A 20441-nucleotide genomic window follows, 5' to 3' on the forward strand; every position below is an offset into this window, starting at 1 on the left:
TGTGCGAATTCTTTAAGGCCTGGTGAAAGTCACTGTCCTGAACTCAAGTAAGAGTTTTAATTGGCAGAAAAAATGCAAAACCAAGAGATTGGGATTTTTTTTAAATAACTTTCATGGCATCAATAGATTTCCATTCCTTTCCAAAAGCAATACGGTGTGACAAAGTATCAAGTAGAACTAATCTGTTGCTACCCCATTTGTCTTCTCAAATTCATCAAACGTAAAGTGGACTGCCTCCTTGTAGACCAGAAGGAAAGATGCATTGTGTCTAATTATGGGTAAGCCGAACTACCATTTATATTAAACATTTTGGGGGATTAATTTGAGTATGGGGAGAAGAACCCAGGAAGCTAGATTCTAATTGGCGATGGAATAAATGGGATCAACACAAAGAGTGCAGATTAACACAAAAAATAAGCTGGAAACCAGATGTGAGATGGAATGCTATTATATTCGACTAAAGACATGGCTGTTTCAAGTAAGAGTTGGGGAAAATCTTTGTCTTTAGTTTGTCTACAGAGAAGTCATCTGCCTTTTCCTTTTCAACTCTCCAGTGACCCAGTACAGAATCTTCTTCCTTCAGACGATGGGTATCTCAGGTACATCCATTTTTTGTGTGCATTTAAGTCCATATGTTACATTTCCCATAGGCTACTTCTATGTAGGCCTTTTAGTTCCTCCCTAGAAAACGAAAGCCTTGATCCCTGGTAAAAAAAATAATTAAATTTTTAGCGTTCATTAAAGAAAGTTTAGTGCAACCTTAGTGGATTGGAAGGGAGAACAAACAGGCGCTGGTTGGAATGATAGGAAAACCGCCAGGTATCACGTATCTCAGGAGTCCCTGGGTAACACAAACAGTTAAGCACTGGACTACCAACCGCAAGATTGGTGGTCCGAACATACCCAGGGGCACTTCGGAAGAAAACCCTGGTAAACTGCTTCCAAAACTTCATAGCCATTAAAACCTCATAGAGCAGCGCTACTCTACAACATACGGGTTTGCCATGAGTTGAAATCGACTCGATGACAACTGATTTATCAGGTATCTTACGTTCTACGTCTTTGTTTCTCTAGTTCCCGTTTTCTCGTTCTGTTTTCCCTAGGAGCAGATCATCTTTAGCACAGAAAGGAGGTGTCATATATGCACCTTGTCTCTTGTTCCATGTAAAGTTGAAGAGGTGAAGAATTATTTTCATACAGATAACTAGTACACAGAGAAGGGAAAATTAAAAAAAGGAAATGAAACCATGAAAATTTAAAGCAGGGAGGAATTAAAGAACAAAGGTTCCCAGAACCTTCAGTATCATAGTTGATTTCACATTCAGAATCATAGTTGTTGTGCAATAGTTGCTTTCATCTGTCAGAATGGGGATGAAATGTGTGGAAAGAAGTTTCTGTTTTTTATCTTCACGAAGAAGAATGACTGCTATCATTTTCATGTTTATTATGACAGTTTTCCTGGTAATTCCAAAGCTATTAAATTCTGTGAAACATAAACTAGTTCTAATACACTCACGGAGCAGCCAATTTACGCAACAGCTGGGAAAGAAAATTAAGGCCACTCCATTGGACCAGCTGAATCTGAGCGAGGCGTTTCATACCTCTCCAGCTGACGCAGCACGTAGATCAAACTGGCAGCTGTATTTCAGGAAAAATATGTCACAAGAGACAAATGTAAGAAAAGGGCAAATCCACAGAAAGGATCTTGTGCATATGAATCACACTAGTAAGAAAATCTGCAAAATGAGAAAGTGAAAAGTTAGACATCGTCCCCTCAAGATTTAAAAAGCCCCTCATGGGCACTGCAACCACCACCAGATAAAGTAAAATTTTAGAATTATTTCTCACATAAATAGAAATCATGAGCCAGAATCTCCAAAATATACTCACCCTTGGTCTCTGTGCTGTCCATATATATATATATATAACTGCCAATAATGAAATCCACCAAAAGCCCCAAAGTAAAAAAAAAAGGGGGGAGAGGGAGGAGTCTGTAAGGACAATCGGGTAAATACTTTTGCACGTGACTAATCAAGGCATGCTACGACTTCCTACTTTAGAAATGTGGTAAATACAGACCTGCTGTCAAAATGCCCTTTGCACGTTTCCTGAGTGGTGCATTATACTGAGTTTATCATGTGCCAAACATTGCTATCTGCGAAACAGGTACAATTATTAACCACATTGGTACCGATGAGGCAACAGGCACAGAGTGCTTAAGTAACTTTCCCAAGGCCAAACAGTAAGTGACAAAGCTGAGATTAAAACCCAGATCATTGATATTCCAAAGGTTGGATTCTTTGCCTCATTTTACTCTGCCTGGTAATCTCCCAGGTTTGCTCGAACCCTCCTGTGATGGAGAGATTGCTGGAGAGTTCCCAGTTCCCTGAGGCAGTGTTTAAGTGTTGGACAAATCAGAATGTCTCCTCCTCTCATTGCTCATGGTAAAAAGTCTTGGACCAACAGAAATCCAATCTAATCCTTCCTTTGCATAACAGCCACTCATGTATTTGGAGGTGGCATCAACCTGATTCCATTCTGAATCTTCTCTTCTCTTTACTGAATCCTTCAACTGTTTGACATGATGTATATTGGGTCCCTTTAAGTTTTTAGGAGTCCCTGGTTGGAAAAAACAGTTAAGTGCTGGACTACTATTCTAAAGTTGGCAGTTTGAACCCACCCAGAGACAGCTCAGAAGAAAGGCGTGGCAACATGCTTCCAAAAGGTCACAACCTTGAAAATCTTGTGGAGCTTAGTTCTGCTCTGTGATACATGGGGTTGCCATGAGTCAGAATCGACCCCACTGCAACTGGTTTGGTTTTTGGTTTTGGAAATGTTACATAATCTCTCTGTGCCTCAGTCTCCTCAGCTCTAAAATGAGAGACTGTAATACCCCATTTTACCACTTGGCTTTGTGGAAAAAATTTAATACTGAGTTAACATATGTAAAACTCTTAGTACCTGCCACATAGCCGGTACTCAATAAATGTTATTAATATTATCTTTGCTGTTATTAACACTGTTACATCATAGGGATACTGTGGTGACTAAAACATTATCATAAGTAAAGCCTCTCGTACAGAGCATGGGGCAATTTTATCGCTCAATGTATGTAAAGCTCTTCACCCTTTCCATCCCCGAGCATCTAATGTGCATAGGCTTGTTGACTCATTCCAGCCCTGTGAGGTTTATTTCTAACCTTTTTATTTGATAGATTGATGCTACAGTATAACAGACAGATTTCTTACCTTTGGTAACCAAAACCAGCCACTGTTGAGCTGATTACGACCCATGGTAACTTCATGTATTTCAGAGTAGAACTGCTCCATAGGGTTTCCAAGGCTGGAGCCTTTCAAATGCAGATCACCAGGCTTTTCTTCTGAGGTGCTTCTGAGTGTGTTCGAACCTCTAACCTTTAGATTAGTAGCTGAGCACTTATCTGTCGCACCACCCAGGGACTCACCTCTGTTAACAATAGATTTTTAATTTACGTGTATTACTTTCTTAGTCAAATGTGGCCTCTGACTTTAGAATAAATGTCATTCCATCCTTTCGTATATTATCTGAAGAAAAAAATAAACCTTCTCCTGCAATGCCCTGATGAATCTTTCCATGGGGCCAGTCATCATGATTCTGGAATTTCTGAAGAATTTCCTGAAGACAGTGGTGGATGATCCCCTACGCCCACCAGGGGATCTGCACCAGAGCCTTGGCAATGAACGTTTGTCATGGTATAGTGTTCTGGATGTTCATTAGGTCCCACAGCTGCAGCATTTGAGGGGATGATTACTCAAGGTGAACATAATGATGCGAGATTTCCTGCTGAACAGTAAACACATTTCACTGAGCATTTTTATAATGTAAATAGAGCAGAAAGCAAGATTATGTTGCTGCTGCCCAGACTTTTAACAATTACCTGTCAATGTCATCAAAGTCAAGGCTAAACTAGAGAGTAACTATGACTAAAAGCAATTGTCTAGGCTACTTTTCTTTTGCTTTCTCTTTTGAATTAATTAACTGAATAATGACTGGAACAATGTCATATATACAGGGACCTAATCAGTGTGGGAAAAACAACAACTACAAGAAAATGCACAGCACCTGCCTTGTCTACTCAATAACTGCTGTGAAGTACATACATGGTGGGAAGCCAGGAACAGTCAAGTGTTGCACCAGTGATCTGGGAGTGCCAGGTGTAAGAAGGTCTACATCATGGATACTTTTAAGCATGTAATTACATTATAAATGGTCTTCGTGTCAATGTGTCATGGAAGCCACTGGCATTTTTCTAAGCTGGGAAAGGGGAGAATCCCATCGTTCTGCATATTCTGAAAGCAAAAAACATTCTCTTTGTCTTTCTACTGCTCCTTTTGTACAAAAAAAAATGAAACATATTTAATATAATCACTCTTTCATAATCGTAAGTCCGCTTCCAAAGAATAGAAACAATGTGTTTTAAAATATTGAGCACACTGAACATTTTTACCAATGTTAACTAGTAGTAATTTTTGGTTCCCAAAGTAAATATGACTACAATTCTTTAATTCCTCAGTACAGTCCATAATTTTCATGAGTTTATAAAAATCATTCAACTCTGGGGTTTCATTTAACCCTTCTAAGTACAAGTTCTTTCAACTACTACCATCAGTATTTTTTGACCACAGATGTTTTCACCTAGTTTTTTTTTCTGTGTAGCTGATTGCTAAGGAATGAATTAAACATAAATGATAAATACAATCTGATTCTTGTGGACAGAATGTCTCAGTCTTTGATATCTATTTGGGGGTTGGCACTGAACTATTACCATTAACTATTACCAAGCCTTTAACGTTATTGCCTTTCAAACACTGGACATGAGTGGAATCCAGTTCTTTACATTATTTCGTGATCTTTTTCACCCTTTACCTCGGAAGGAGTGATAGCTCATTTAGCTGTACATTGTAGATGCTTGCTGCCTTGGTTGTCTATTGCCCCTCCAAAACCCGGATGATCTCAGAACGCTTAGTTGAAAACAAAAAATAGTTTGATGGGATTTTTACTTATGGTAAACCTGACACTTGACTTGTATGAATGGTTTGTGAGCCTCTCCAGGGAAAAATTGTCTTATCTCTTGTTACATGCCCCATAGAGCACAGAACCTGGACCAAGGGAATTAATTATAAATACTTGGTGTGCTCTGGTGGCTAGGCTGCAGTACTGGTAAGTTTTACTTGCCCCTTAAAATTTACAGAAATATTTGAGAGGAAAAACAAAAGGCCAATGTAGAACCCTACTTTGTTTATCTAATAATAATAATCTGTGACACTTTTTTTTTTGCCTATACCTCAGATTCACCAGTTCCCTACCAAAAAAAGTCCAAATCAGTTGCTTTGAGTTGATTCTGATACATGGCAACCCCATGTGTGTCAGAGTAGGACTGCTCCATAGGGTTTCCAAGGTTGTGACCGTTCAGAAGCAGATTGCCAGGCCTTTCTTCTGAGGTGCCTCTGGGTGGGTTCAAACCACCCACCTTTTGCTTAGTAAGGTAGCCCTCAACTTATGATGTATTTGAGTTATGAGTAACCACATTTATGACTGTCTTTTTTGTACATCTTATCATTAGTAATACATATTTATATACTTATTAAAATATCTGTAAGTTTATATGTAATGTTTCTAACCCCCAAAGACAAATAAAGATCGGATTTATAATGATACTGATAATAAAAGGCAATAATAATGAAAACTAAAAAAAAAAAAGAGGTATCCAACTTATGTCAGAACCAACTCATGACGAAGTCGCAGGAATGGAATACATTTGTAAATTGGAGACTGCCTGTAGTCGATAGCTTAACTTTTGCACCGCTCAGGGACTCCCTCATTCCCTACATATGCTTCTAAATAATTGACAGACACACATTTCAAATGACACATAGAACCGAGCTCTTTGGTAAGCCTTCCTCTCCTCCCCAACTCTGCCCTTCATCCTATATCTACAAGCTACTCCTTCTAGCATCTGTGTATCTGTTAGTGCTCACTACCATGGTGCTTAGGAGAACAAACACATCTGTTAGTCAGTCTGACAGCAACCATTTATTGAGCGCCCAGGAGGTATATAACCCACAGAGTATATCAGAATAAATAACAAAAACCAAGCTAAATTACTGTTGCCAAAATGAGTGGAAGCAACAGGCTCCTCTTTAAGGATGAGCAAATTTAAGTTGCTCTCCTTTTTTAAAGGTATTTTGGGAATAATAAATTCAAAAGATTTTGTCAAGCATTATTCCTTAACTTTTTAGAAATCACATTAACTTTAAGAAAAAGAATGCATTCAATTTTAAGTTTATTTCATGTTTATCAAGTTAGGAGTTTATAAAAGCTGTTTTGCAGTCTATAAAACCACTGGAAAATTTTTGTTAAAAACACTTTTAAAAAAGAAGAAAAATATTTCAGTAGAAATCAACACCAAAAATTTGGCCTTAATATTTATTAAATATACTTCTTTTATGTGTTAAGTGAGCCTTGTTTCTTATAATAAGGGAACTAAAGTTTGGGGTTTGCTTTTAGAGGGAATTGTTTTGGTTTTGTTTTCTGATCATGGTTTTTGAACTCAGCTTCCCTGGCATAAATGTATGTTTTCTACAACAAATGTATTTGCAAAGTAACTATTGGAATGAGTTCTGGGTCACACAATTTTAATCTCCATTAATTTGAGGATGAAGGAGCCCTGCCGGCACAAGGGAGAAAAACCTGGCAATCTGCTCTCCTAAAGACTATAGCCTAGAAAACCCTATGGGGCAGTTCTACTCTGTCACATGGGATCACTAAGAGTTGAAATCAACTTGCTGACACCTTAACAACAAGTTTGAGGATGGCTTGTACACCTACGTTTGAGGGCTGGGGAAAACAGCATGGCATGGTCAAATCAGGAGACCAGGGCATGTAGCACCAGCTCTGTCCTAACCCGCTGTGTGCTCATTGGTCCTCTGGGTTTCTAATCGAAGGGTCTGGACACAATTATCTCTGAATCCCTTTCCCATTTTAAAATAATGGCTATAAGCAGGAACATTGACATAGATATAAAATGACATATCAAGGGTGTAAATGGACTGAGGGCTTCTACAGAGGTTAAATATATTGTGATTTAGATAAAACCTTGGATTCTGAACCATATGAAATCAATAAGCTAGAAAAAATGATTCTTACATGTAACACTGATCCCCTAGACTCAATAGATTTCAGGACTTCTCACCCTTGAGTCAATATGAACTTGGAGTAAAATGATCCATCAGATTACTCTTTAGCTCATTGCATTATTATTAATTACTACACAAACACCTACGGAGCCCTGGTGGCGCTGTGGTTAAGAGCTTGGCTGCTAACCAAAAGGTTGGCAGTTCGAATCCACCAGCCACTCTGGAAACTCTGGGGCAGTTCTACTCTGTCCTGTAGGGTCGACTATGAGTCGGAATCGACTCCACAGCAATGGGTTTGGTTTGGTTTTTGACACAAAAACCTGGAAACATGGCTACTATACAAACATAGACGAAGTAGGGAATGAAGCTAGTATTATGAAGAGTAGATTTAAACATCTAAGTAACTTTAGCCAGTTGCGAAATAGTTTTGAAAACTAATCCTTATATACATGGTAGTGCATTGGGAAGAAATATCCCTCTGACTTAAGTTGGTGAGCTAACTGTGAAATGAAAGCAGTTACTGCTACTCGTCTACATTTAACCCTTCAATAGTCCTCAAGGGCTTAGACTGCTGCTTGGCCTTCCAGTATCTGGCCCCTGCTACTCATCTAATTTTTGCTACCTTCTCCCCTTGTTTCTTCTTCCCTCAACAATATGCTAAACCCTTCATCATGGGGCCCTTCTCTGAACCCCAGGTTAGGTTATGTCTCCACATTACATTCTCCCTTCGTGGCATCCTGTATTTCATAACACGTACCATGGTTCCAATTGTGTGTTTAATGTCTGTCTTCCCTCCTACACTGTAAGCTCAAGAAGTCTTGACTAGTGGCCACTTTTTGAAAGGACATATCCCAATGGCTAGCATAGCATGCTGCATGATAGGTGCTTAGTAAATGTGCTGAAATGAATAAATTAGTGGTTGTTTTTGAATCTCACCTATGTATGCAGAACATGAAAGCAGTCCCTGTTATTGTGAATTAAAGCTAAAGGGAAATTTTTAAACCCTTACCCCTATCGCCTCATCCTCTTTACACAGAGAAAAATAGGATTGATGACTGTGTGTGTGTGTGTGTGTGCACACATGTGTGCTTGTGTTGGAGGATGGGGAGGAAGGCGAAGTAGGTAGAGAACATTCCAGATCCCTGTGATGTTGACAAAGGACTGACACAGAGAAAATAAAATTATACACCATTTCTGAGAGCATATAAGCCAAACTTGGTAAGTAATAGAAACAAATAAAAGGCCAGCTTACTAATGACTGAAGAAAATAGAAAACAAATCTGAAGGAAAGAAAGATAATTATCTTATTTTTATTTACATTTCCTTTGCTACTTACTCTGTATATACTGTCTCTTGAAATATTAATTTTAGTTAACAAGTAAGGTTTCTAATGTGATATCAGAATAAAGAGGGGTTTTTTTTTTCAACTTTGTATGAAAAATGGTTTTATCTCTGGGATGTTTCTCCCACCAGAATCCTGATTCGTCTCACTTACTTAATGCCAGCTGCTGGCTGTAGAAAATGTCAAGGAGAATAGAAAATTGGGGAAGCAGGAGTCACTGGAGATGAGAAAACAGGAGAGTAAGAGGAGGGAAAGAATTGACTCTTTCCAAATTACTCAAATCCCTAGCAGATGTTCTCAGCACAGGCTGTATTTAAGATGTAGTCATAATCAGTTGTCTATGGATGTATACTGCATGTCAGCCCATCCGTGTTTAATCATTATTTGTATTATCCACACTCAATACTCAGATTTACAGTGTATCTTCATGGCATTAAACAACTTTGCACAAAGAGAAAAATCCATTTCAACCCAACTGTCTCTCTTTCTTTCTCAGCAATTCCCCAAGTCCTCTCCAGGACCAGGAGCATCAGAACCACCTCGGACGGTTATTAAAAATACAGAATCTAAGCCTTCCTCTAAACCTCTTGAATCAGAATCACCAATATGTAACCTAGGAATAAGTATTTTTATTAAACTTTCAGACAACACTGTTAGGCAGCAGGGTTAATAACTTATTGACATAATACTAAACGAACAACATGATTGATTTTCTAATAATTTTTGGACCAAGTATAGGACACCAGAAACCACATTCTCTAGAAGTTAATAAACTAAGAGTTTGTCATCCTAAAAATGCAATGGAAAAAGAACAGGATCTGGTTTTATGTTGGGTGTTTGCTTCTTACTGACACTATGACCTTCAGTCAGAATAGACTGTATAAAATAAAACTACTGATATTTGCCTTTTTGACCTACAAAAATGGAAATTTTGTATGGCTCAACTTAACAGCTTCTCTCTGAGCATTGTTTCCTATGTTTTAAATGGAATCATAACATGATCAGAAGGCTATTTTTAGACTTCAATAAGCTTTTATAAATTATCCCACTCTAAATCTATAATGTGAACTGTTTTCTCCTTCTTTGGAGATCACACTGTAGTTGACAGTGGCCTTTATGTTTGGGCATTGGATACCACTGAAATACAGCCTGCCGAACTTTTCATTGTATATGCACATAAAGCCTGCTCCAGATTTTGGAAAATTGAATAATGTCTGCAAGTCCGTAACATCATGCAACAGTTCTCCAAAGGACTAAAGAGAAATACTGCTTTTGGATGCTTCAGCTTGAATGACTTCTTGGAGATGTTGCCTTTTCATGAGTCCTTACGTCATTCCTTCAGCCCTGACTTCCTTCTTTTTCCTGACTCAGCTGGCCACAAAGCAACTGGTTCTTATGTTGCTGCCACATTTTCTGCTGGATCCAGGGAAGGGGTGTTCAATTCCAGGAAGATCTTGCCAATGTCAGCCCACTGGCCACACTCCAGGACCTCAGGGATGATGATTTAGACTGGCTCCTTAAACTAAAAGAGGGTTTGTGGCCATAAGTTGCTGAATTACTGCCAGTAATCATTAGAAATCACTGATATAAAAGTGATGTTGTTTGAAAGAAGAAGGGCATTTCTGATTTTCAAAAATGTAACCATTTGGCCAAGTAAAGATTGGTGGACAAGTTGTCAATAACCATAAAACATTAGGAAATGATTCAGACAGAGATGATTTGTTGATACTGTGACAGGGCATTGGTGATTTGAGGGAGCCAAAATTAGTTGGTCACCAAGAACAAGTTGAAAGATTTATCAATTGAACTTACTTCTTTGGGTAACTGACTTGTAACTTAAGACATTTTATAAATTCTCTCATAATATTCTTCTGAAAACGTTGAGAAAATACATTTGTGATGGAAAAATTGGGTAGAATCACCTGAATAACTGCATTAAAAGAGTGCTATTCAGAGAGCACCTAAGAAGGTCTCTGCAGTGATGTGCTGAAGCTGTACTAGCTCTTGAGAGCCAATTGTACACATCTCTTCCCAACACCACATTCAATGATAACTTGAAATTGATCATAGTGGGACTATTTGTTGTTATTGTTAGTTGCCGTTGGGTCAGTTCCAACTTACAGAACTTGAGTGTAACAGAAGGAAATTTTGCCTGGTCCCGCACCATCTTCATGATTGTTGGTATGTTTGAGTCCATTGTTACAGCTGTTGTGTCATTCCATCTCATTCCCTCATTTTCCTTGGCCCTCTCCTTTACCAAACATGATGTCCTTTTCTAGCAATTGATCTTTTCTGATGACATGTCCAAAGTAGATGAGTCAAAGTCTTGCCATCCTCAGTTCTAAGGTACATTCTGGTTGCATTTCTTGGAAGATTGATTTCTTTGTTCTTTGGGCAAGTCACAGTATATTCAATATTCTCTGCCAACACCACAGTTTGTATACCTCAATTCTTCTGTCTTCCTTCTTCGTTGTCCAACTTTCATGTGCATATGAGTTGATTGAAAAGATCATGGCTTGGGTCTGGTGCACCTTCATCATCAAAGTGATATTTTTGATTTTTCAAACTTTAAAGATGTCTTTTGCAAGATATTTGCCCAATGCAACACGTCGTTTGATTTCTTGACTGCTGCTTCCATGGACATTGATTGTTGATCCAAGTGGAATGAAGTCATTGACAACTTGGATTTTTTCTCTATCATGATATTGTTTATTGGTCCAGTTGTGAGCACAGTACAAGTTCAAGAGGCGGGGAGCTAAGATCCACCTCTATGAGGGGTGAATATCTACATAAATTATTCTTCTGATTGTGAGATTTGTCTCTCCTCTCCCAATTATTTTTATGCAACTAATTATTTATATCAATATTTATTTTATACTTTGGGCTATCATCTGATACTATGTCATTATTATTATTATTTTTTTGCTCCAATTTTTCCAGGTTTGGCCATTGCAAGCTCTTTCAGATTGGCTCCTGTATCCCATTGATATGCCTTCATCTTTTCGTTTTTTTGAGCACTTCCTTATTTTCTGGTACTGTAAGATGTTCCAGGTTTATCTTACATATAACATACCATAGCCGTTTCCCCAGGAAGCCCTGGCTATTTTTGTTGGAGAATGGTATTAGTAATTAAGATCCTTGCACTGAGTGCGCTTGTTGCTACTGAGGCGTAATTGTTAGTCTTCTCAGTGAAAAGAGCTAGGAAATATACATATGTACACAAAACCATGTATACACACCTATATAAAAATATTTTTTATCTATCTATCTGTATTATATAAAGCTAAAAATAAGTTTATACTGATGTCTCTGATCTCCACCTTGCTTATCTATTATCTCCTCCAAAAGTGAGAAACCTAACTCCCACCATCTGCCATACACTTATTTATTTGTTCATTACCAGTATACTTGTATAGTAGCTTCAGAATTTTAACTAATTTTCCTATGAGAAACTACTTTGACAACAAAATTATAATGTTTATATATAGTTCCACTTGTATTTAGTCTTATAGTTTCCAGTCAAAATACCAATTTCTAAAGGGAAAACCCAGTATTAATATCACCATATTTATCCTCACCATTGATATTATCATATTTATTTGTATACAGTTTGTCTTCTCCAAATAGAATATAAATTCCATAAGAGAAAGAACCTGGTCTATCTCGTTCAACATCCTGACTCCAGCATCAAAGGCAATACCAGCACAACAAGAACAATGCCAAACATAGTGGATCTTTGTTGCATGCAGGGATGAAGTCATTCACGAAACAACATACTCTTATCATTTGATTTTACCTGCTTGGCCAAGTGTAAATAGGCACTAGTTGATCAATACATTCTTTCAAAACATGGAAGACACTTTCCATACAATAAAATGGCAGTGAATTAATTTATTCTGAGAAAAAAAGATTACCAACAGACATGGATGCTCATATCAAACTATCTGTTTCTTCTTTCTCTGTAGGAAAGTAAAGTCTGAACATTACTTGCTGAGCAAAATCAAATGAAGGTAATACTGAACACCAAGTGAGTGGAGCCGTGAGGCAGAACCCTGGCGCTTTGGTCAATCAGTCTTGTATGAGTTGTAGTCAATTCAAATACATTATTGAAGAAAAAGCCTGATCCTTCAAATAAGTACTCCTCGACCTCACTCAACTATCCCAGAGAAGGTTGGTACTTCTGTGTTCCAGATGGATCCCTATTACGGTTCTCACTTTCACAAAAGATGTTAAACCTCTACCCTTAAATCATTGGCTGATAAGACTTGTGATCATGAACTAATTTTAAACACTTAAGACTTATATTCTAGATAACTACTTGATAAAACCATCTTATGCTCACCATAATTCAACATTCGTTATGTGTTCAACAGATAAGAATTAATATTTCAGGAATGTTATTTGAAGGACATGAGGTACAAATATATTTCCAGGTATTTTAAAAATGAATACTTGGATTGCCGGAACAGCAGATCTAGTATCTAGATCACATTATATTGCTTCCATCCTTGATGCCCATACATGCAAAAATACTTTTATCACCATCATTATTGAAAAACAGACTAAAAAAAAGTTATTCGATTGTGTTGTTCTGTTGCAAGAATAAAAACTTAAAAAAAAAACAACTATGAAACTAAATAGAGTCCAAAATATCTTGTTTGATAAAAGTGACATTTCAAATTAGGTGAGGGAGTAAGGGCAAAAATAATATTTTTCATCTTTTAATTTATATGCTTCCCTGTTGTTCATTTAATTAAAGCCGTAAGAAAGTAAAATAAGAGGAAGAAAGAAAAAAGAAATATTCTAGCACTTGCCAATATAGTAATTGAAAAGATGTTCATTTACAACACATAATGGCCTCTACCCTGAACGGAAATAATTATACCCTGAATTATTTTTAATGACCTACCCTGAAAGAAAGTAAATTTAGTTCATTTTTATGTTAGGAATAAGTATACCTCTAAAGATTGTTTTGTTTAATTTGTGACTTCTGTTAATTATGTAATTATCTTAATTTTGTATTTTACTTTGGCTATTAGAATAATCAGCCAAATTTGTACCACATTTAAATGTATGCTTTTTTTTTTTTCTTTCTTTTCCATTTGGACAGTCCTTTTAAGCTTTCCCAAACCCTTCTGGAGAAACATGGTTTATAAATACACAGCTTAATAAGCAAAAATTGTTAAGTAATTAGTTGCATCAGGCTATTGTACACAGATATCTTCTATCTCTAGTGGAAGACTACACCTGCCAAAGTGCCTAGAATATTCATGGCAGATGTTGAAGTCATACTTTCTCTTGAACAGGGCTGGACACAAATGAAACAATTCTTATTCTTTAACTCCTCATTTCTTAGAGTTCATGAAAATCTCTTTATATTAAGGAGATATTATACAAAACATGTTGTCATTACTTGCAATCACATGTTGTCTTGCATAAATTCCAGTGTTTCTGACAGACTTGATAATCGACTTAATTTCTGGAGAATAATAGGAAGAATGTTAACTTCATCAGAAATGTCCTCACAAGCCACCTTTGACAGCCACTACCCTTACAAATGTCCCATTGTTTCAGCTGTCTATTGCTGCATAAACCAAACCTGCTGCCGTTGAGTCGATTCCAACTCATAGCAACCCTATAGGACAGGACAGCAGTGTCCCATAGGGTTTCCAAGGAGGGGCTGGTGGATTCGAACTGCTGACCTTTTGGTTAGCAACCTAGCTCTTAACCACTGCACCACCAGGGCTCCATACTCTCCCATAATTAGTGAAGTAAAACAATGCTAGTCAATTATTATTATTATTATATCTTCGCAGTCTTAGGTGCTGACTTGACTCAGGTAGGCAGTTCTTGCTTGGAATCCTTCATGCCATCAGACGGTGGTAGGGACTAGTCATCTCTGCGAATTTTACAAACACAGGACTGGCAGGTGATGCTGGCTGTATCCTGGGACCTCAGAAGAGGCTATCAGCTGGGACACCTACAAGAGGCCTCTTCACGTGGCCTGGGATTTGTCACAGCATGGTGGCTGAGTTCCATGGGTAAGCATGCCAGGAGAGTGAGCCAGGAGGAGGCTGTAGTGCCATTTCAAACCTAGCCTCAAAAGCCATGCAGCATCATTCTGGCCACATTCTAATAGTTAGAAGCTAATTAATAAGGAAAGTCCATATTCAAGAGGAACGGAATTAGATTTCACCTTTTAATGGGACAGGTGTCAAAGAATTTGTGACCATGCTTTCAAAATACCCCACACCTCTTGGTCTTTATTGTTGATTGTTATTAGTTTCAGATGGCTACCTTTCCCTCTCTAAGTCGCCCACACTCTAGATTGGTGTGCTCCACTGGGCATATGTCTGTCTACAAATTGACATCACCACTCAGCATAATCGCCTAGAACTCCATGTCTTCTTGTCACTTGACAAGATTTAGTATTCGTACAATATTAGGGGATATTTCGTGTGTAAATATATTTAATAGTATACTTTGTATTATGTTAACATTTTCATTACATACCCTAGAGCATTTTAGGTAGATTTGTTAAAATCTTCAGTTTTCTGATCTGATTTGGGAAATGGTTCACAACTTATGCTTAGCGTTTTCCTCATAGTTCTAAAATGGTTACAACAGAGAATTATAAAGTAAGCAAATTTGACTGTAGATTGGAAAAATACTGCATACTCAAAACTTTTGCAGTATTGCTGGATTCTGTCTTTATTATTTCTTTATGCTTAAGGCAACAATATGTTATGCTCAGATTAATTGGTAAACGTTTTCAGTCTTTGTTGCTGATGACGGTGTAAAATTTTTAAGGCTTCTCTGGAAGTGACAGGTACATAGATTACAGCTTTTACAGATTTGTCATCATCCTATTGTCCTTAGTTCAGCAAAGTGAAATATAGTCTCCCGTGTGTCTTCTTGCTTTTGTGCATCAGTCAAGAGTAGCACATCATAGAGTATTTGAAATTCTATTCAGTTGCTGATCTGTCTGGTTGAGTAGGGTCAGATCAAAAGACTGATTTTTTCATGACATGGTTCCAAATATTGAAGGGTTTATGTGTTACTGTAAACACATGAGATCAGTAGAGAGAGCCAAATGATTGGCTTTTATGACTCCTGCCTCTATAATACCATACTTCCTAGAAATTAGTGCCTGTAATAGTACTCCCAACCCTTTGAAACTTGAAAACATTCGGTAGCACAATCTTGCCGTTAGTCAAGGCAAGACTGAAAATATTTCTACAGTTAAAGAATTAATGAGAAATATGGAAATGCTAATATTTATAGCATTTTTTATTAAATGGATAGCTATGAGCTCAGGCTGCTAAGCAAAAGGTTGCCAGTTCAAATCCACCAGGCACTCCTTGGAAACCCTATGGGGCAGTTCTGCTCTATCCTATAGAAAAATAGAGTCGCTATGAATAGGAATCAATTCGATGGCAATGGGTTTGGTTTTTTGTCTGTTTTTGGTTTATGGTAGAATACGGTGAATATTTTGTGGGCTGTTTGTGCACATGAGCACGTAAATATAATGGAAACGGAGCACTTTTGCTAAATCAGTGCTACTCTATGGCATGTATGTATAAATAAGTCATTTGCAAATGAATGTAACTTGATCTCTCAACTAATATTAGGTTACCTATTGTAGTTGTCCTACAATTTAGTGGTTTATTTAAAACAAGAGTGATCTTTAACCTTTGAACTAAAAGAGATACACGTTTTTAAATCAGGTTGGCATTCTACGGAATGGGATTTAACTTCCTTTAGTTAAATTAATATGTCCAATTTGAAACGGAGTTCAGCTTCTTTTGCTCAGTGCAGCTGTATGAAATTTCCAACAGAGGAGACACTTCTCAGTGTCTTTAAACTTTGAATGTTTTTACAGAGGATTGAAAACACCAGCACTTTACAGTCACATGCTGGTGAAAATTGCCTTTGAAATAATTCATGAAGCAGGAAAAATGGAATTTGAGTAACATAGAATATAAACCAGTTTTTGTTAAGATTTAGTATTTGTACAATATTAGGGGATGTTTAGTGTGTAAATATATCTAATAGTATACTTTGTATTATGTTAACATTTTCATTACATACCCCAGAGCATTTTAGGCAGACTTGTTAAAATCTTCAGTTTTCTGATCTGATCAGGGAAATGTTCACAACTTATGCCTAGCGTTTTCCTCATAGTTCTAAAATGGTTACAACAGAGAATTATAAAGCAAGCAAACTTGACTGTAGTTTGGAAAAATAGAATTATTTTTTAATTTTATTTAGAATTAGTCAGTGAGATGACCATAGCTACAGATTTTTAATTAATCCAAAATATACATATAAAACATACATTATCATCATCTATTTTGCTCTTTAGGTCCCTAGGTGGCGCAAACAGTTTGTGCTCAACTACTAACCTAAAGGTTGGTGGTTTGAACCCACCCAGCTGTGCCATGGAAGAAAGACCTGGCAATCTGCTTCTGTAAAAAGATTACAGCCAAGAAAACCTTATGAAGCAGGTCCACTCAGTAACACATGGGGTCACCATGAGTCGGAATCAATTTGACTGAAGCAGGTTTGGTATTTTGTTCTTTGACCCTAAAAGAGAAAGTAAATTTCCTGGGATGGAAAGCCTTTTTCATGGTGCTGTCTCTGTCACAGTTATCAGTCAAAATGTCCCTTCAGCTATAGAAAAAAATTTCGAGGTCTCCATCCTCCTCCAGACACAAGACTTAATATAACATGTCTAAGTGCACAGGGTCGGAAACTCTAGGGCTCCACTGGTTGCTGTTTTGCTATCACAAATTGACACTATCATTACAATCTCTGTATCAGTTAATTCTCTCTGAATTAACAGGTTAATCTCTTTCTGCCTTCCTCTGTCAACTACAATCGATCCAGTTTTCGCTAGGCATCCATCTCCCTGAGGGGGTGATTGTAATCTGTTACAGAAAACCAAAACCAAACCAAACTCCTTGTCGCCAAGTTGATTCTGACTCATAGTGACCCTATAGGACAGAGTAGAACTGCCCCATAGGGTTTCCAAGGAGCGGCTGGTGGATTTGAACTGTCGACCTTTTGGCTAGCTGCCAAGCTCTTAACCACTGCGCCACCAGGGCTCCTTCTGTTACAGAAAACCTGAGTAATATTCATTAATATTCTAAATAGGATAATTCTACAATGTAGCAACCTTGTAAGTCCGGTATTGTCTTTAGAAGGGGTTTTCCAAACCTTGGGCTATGAAACGTCAGCATAGTGAAGCTAGCTTAGAATTCTTTCTTTCCCCATCCATGTGGGGCTTTAGGCTATTAGGCTTACTTCTAAATGGTACAAAGAAAATAGAGCATAGGGAAAGTAAGGGGAATACTGTCCATTTTCTGGCTAGGAAATGATTGGAAGAAGAAGTTATAGGAGGGAGAGAAGGAAAAAAAAGAAGTGGCCACCAATTTTTTTCACTTGCGTTTTGGGGTATAGGAAGGAGGTAGTTTTGATGAGTAAGGATAACATTAAACAAAAAAACCCGTAGCCATCGAGTCGATTCTGACTATAGCGATTCTATGGGACAGAGTAGAACTGCCCCTTAGAGTTTCCAAGGAGTGCCTGGTGGATTTGAACTGCTGACCTTTTGGTTAGCAGCTGTAGCACTTAACCACTGTACCACCATGGTTTCCAAGGATACCATTAAAGGGTGAGAAAGAGGCTATTGCTTTCAGCCTCTTTTGAGAGAGCTAGAAAAAGGTCACTTCTTGGGCTGCCCTTCTCCCATTGTTATGGATTGAATTGTGTCCCCCCAAAAGATATGTTGAAGTACTAGCTCCTATACCTGTGAACATGACCTTGTGTGAAAATAACGCCTTTCTTTGAAGATGTTATCAGTTGAGTTAAGGAGATCATACCGTAGTAGGATGGGTCCTAATCCCTTTTGAGTAGTGACTTATATATAAAGGGGGAGACCAGACATAGAGACAGACTACACAGTGGAAAATGCCACATAAAGTTACCTCTACAAGCCAAGGGATGGCAAGAGATGCCAGGGCTACCAGAAAATGGCAGACACAAGTAAAGATCGTGCCCTAGAGTGGGCAGAGAGAGCGTGGCACTGTCAAAGCCTTAAATTTGGACTCCCAGCCTCCAGAACATTGAGACAATACATTTCTGTTCTTATAAGCCACCTAGTTTGTGGTATTTTTATTATGGCACCTGTAGTTTTGGAAATCCTGGTGGTGCAGTGGTTAAATGCTATGGCTGGTAACCAAGAGGTCGGTAGTTCGAATCTGCCAGGCGCTTTTTGGAAATTCTACCAGGCAGGTTCTACTCTGTCCTATAGGGTTGCTATCGACTCTACAGCAGTAGGTTTGGATTTTTGGTTTTTTAGAAAACTAAGACATCCACCATCCTTGAAGGAGACTCTAGAAACTTGGCCATACAGCAGATCTGACAGAAGGAAGCCTTGAAGTTTACATTTCCTGAGCCATTCCCATTCCCAATGGCACAGGCATTGGATTGAAACCTGGCTGACCTGACAAGGGGCTCACAGTAGCTGTTGAGCCAGCGGATGGGGTGGGGGATCAGTCACAATCATCAACCTGCAGCCAGTGGAGATCGAGTTGAGATCCAATTGCACTGCCCAAGTTAAAAGGAACCGGATCACCGATTAAAACAACAGACTTCAGCCAGGACTGCCAGCAGGGTTAACCACACCCATGGTTATAAGGAACGTTGTTGCAGAGACCAGAGGAATACAGGCATCACATCTGAGGACCTTGACTCTTTTCCATGTCAGGGAGAGCCTTAAAACTCTCTCTCCATGTACCCTGACACCACCTTAGGGAGGAGATGGGAGATGACCTAAGAAATTAAATATTTTATTCAAAATCAGATAACCTACAGTTCTGAAAGATGCTCCTCCATGTTATTGGATCAGACTAAGTTTAAACCAGATGGAATATTTAGTGATATATTTTGTCTGTTGACAAGTTGGCAGAAGAGGTGGTCTCTGGATGACAGAATAAACCAATTGACCAAATAAACAAATTTCATTTTATTTTAAGTGCCTTTACCTTTCCAGAAGAGGAAAGAAAATAATCCCCCTAGGCTTCTCTCCTTGGCCAGGGATCCCCCCTTTTCTTCCCTACCAGTTCTCTGGAGAAAGAGAGGGAACATTATAGCATTTCTGTGATTTTGACATACTCCGTGAGTCTGAGTTGATGTGCAAGAGTAGGTGAAAGAACTTGCTCTAAGCTTCATCTTTAAAATGAAACTAGTCTTTAATCAGAGTAATATAGCCTACTGAATGCAAGAAACTGTGCTTGGGCTATGAATATTAAGTGTTAGGTTCACATGGTCATCATCATTGTGAAACCGGCCCTCTCCTTATGTTCCCTGTCCACGGTCCCTCATGCTCTGAACTAGTCCTCCACCATCGAGGTGTTTGTTTATCTCCTTTCTATCAGTCCATCAGCTCCTTTCTGGTTTCACTTGTGCTTTCCTAACCTAGAACCTATGATTAGATGTGTTAATAATGAAAGTGCCAATGCTCGTACCCTCTCTTGATGCTCTCCTGCCAAAGATCACCAGGAGCACCTATAGTCAACTAAGTTTATTGTTAGAGCAAGGGAAATTAAGCCATGAGAAACAGCGGGACTTTTGAATAAGAAGAAATTGGAGGGATTATTCTAGGAATTGGGCTTACATTAATTGATTTTTATGGAGACTCTAAGGAAGAGAATGTCTGTTCTTGAGTGCATGTTGTCAGAAACCAAAGGAAAAAACCAGATGCCAGTTGAGTTGATTCCAACTCATGGAGAACTGATGTGTTACAGAGTAGAACTGATCCATAGTTTTTTTTGGCTGTAATATATTTTTTTAAAGGAGCCCTTGTGGTGCAATGGTTAAGCTCTCGGCTGCTAACTGAAAGGTCAATGGTTCAAAACCAC

Source organism: Loxodonta africana, chromosome X (assembly GCF_030014295.1).
Source record: "Loxodonta africana isolate mLoxAfr1 chromosome X, mLoxAfr1.hap2, whole genome shotgun sequence".
In the NCBI taxonomy this organism is placed as follows: Eukaryota; Metazoa; Chordata; class Mammalia; order Proboscidea; family Elephantidae; genus Loxodonta; species Loxodonta africana.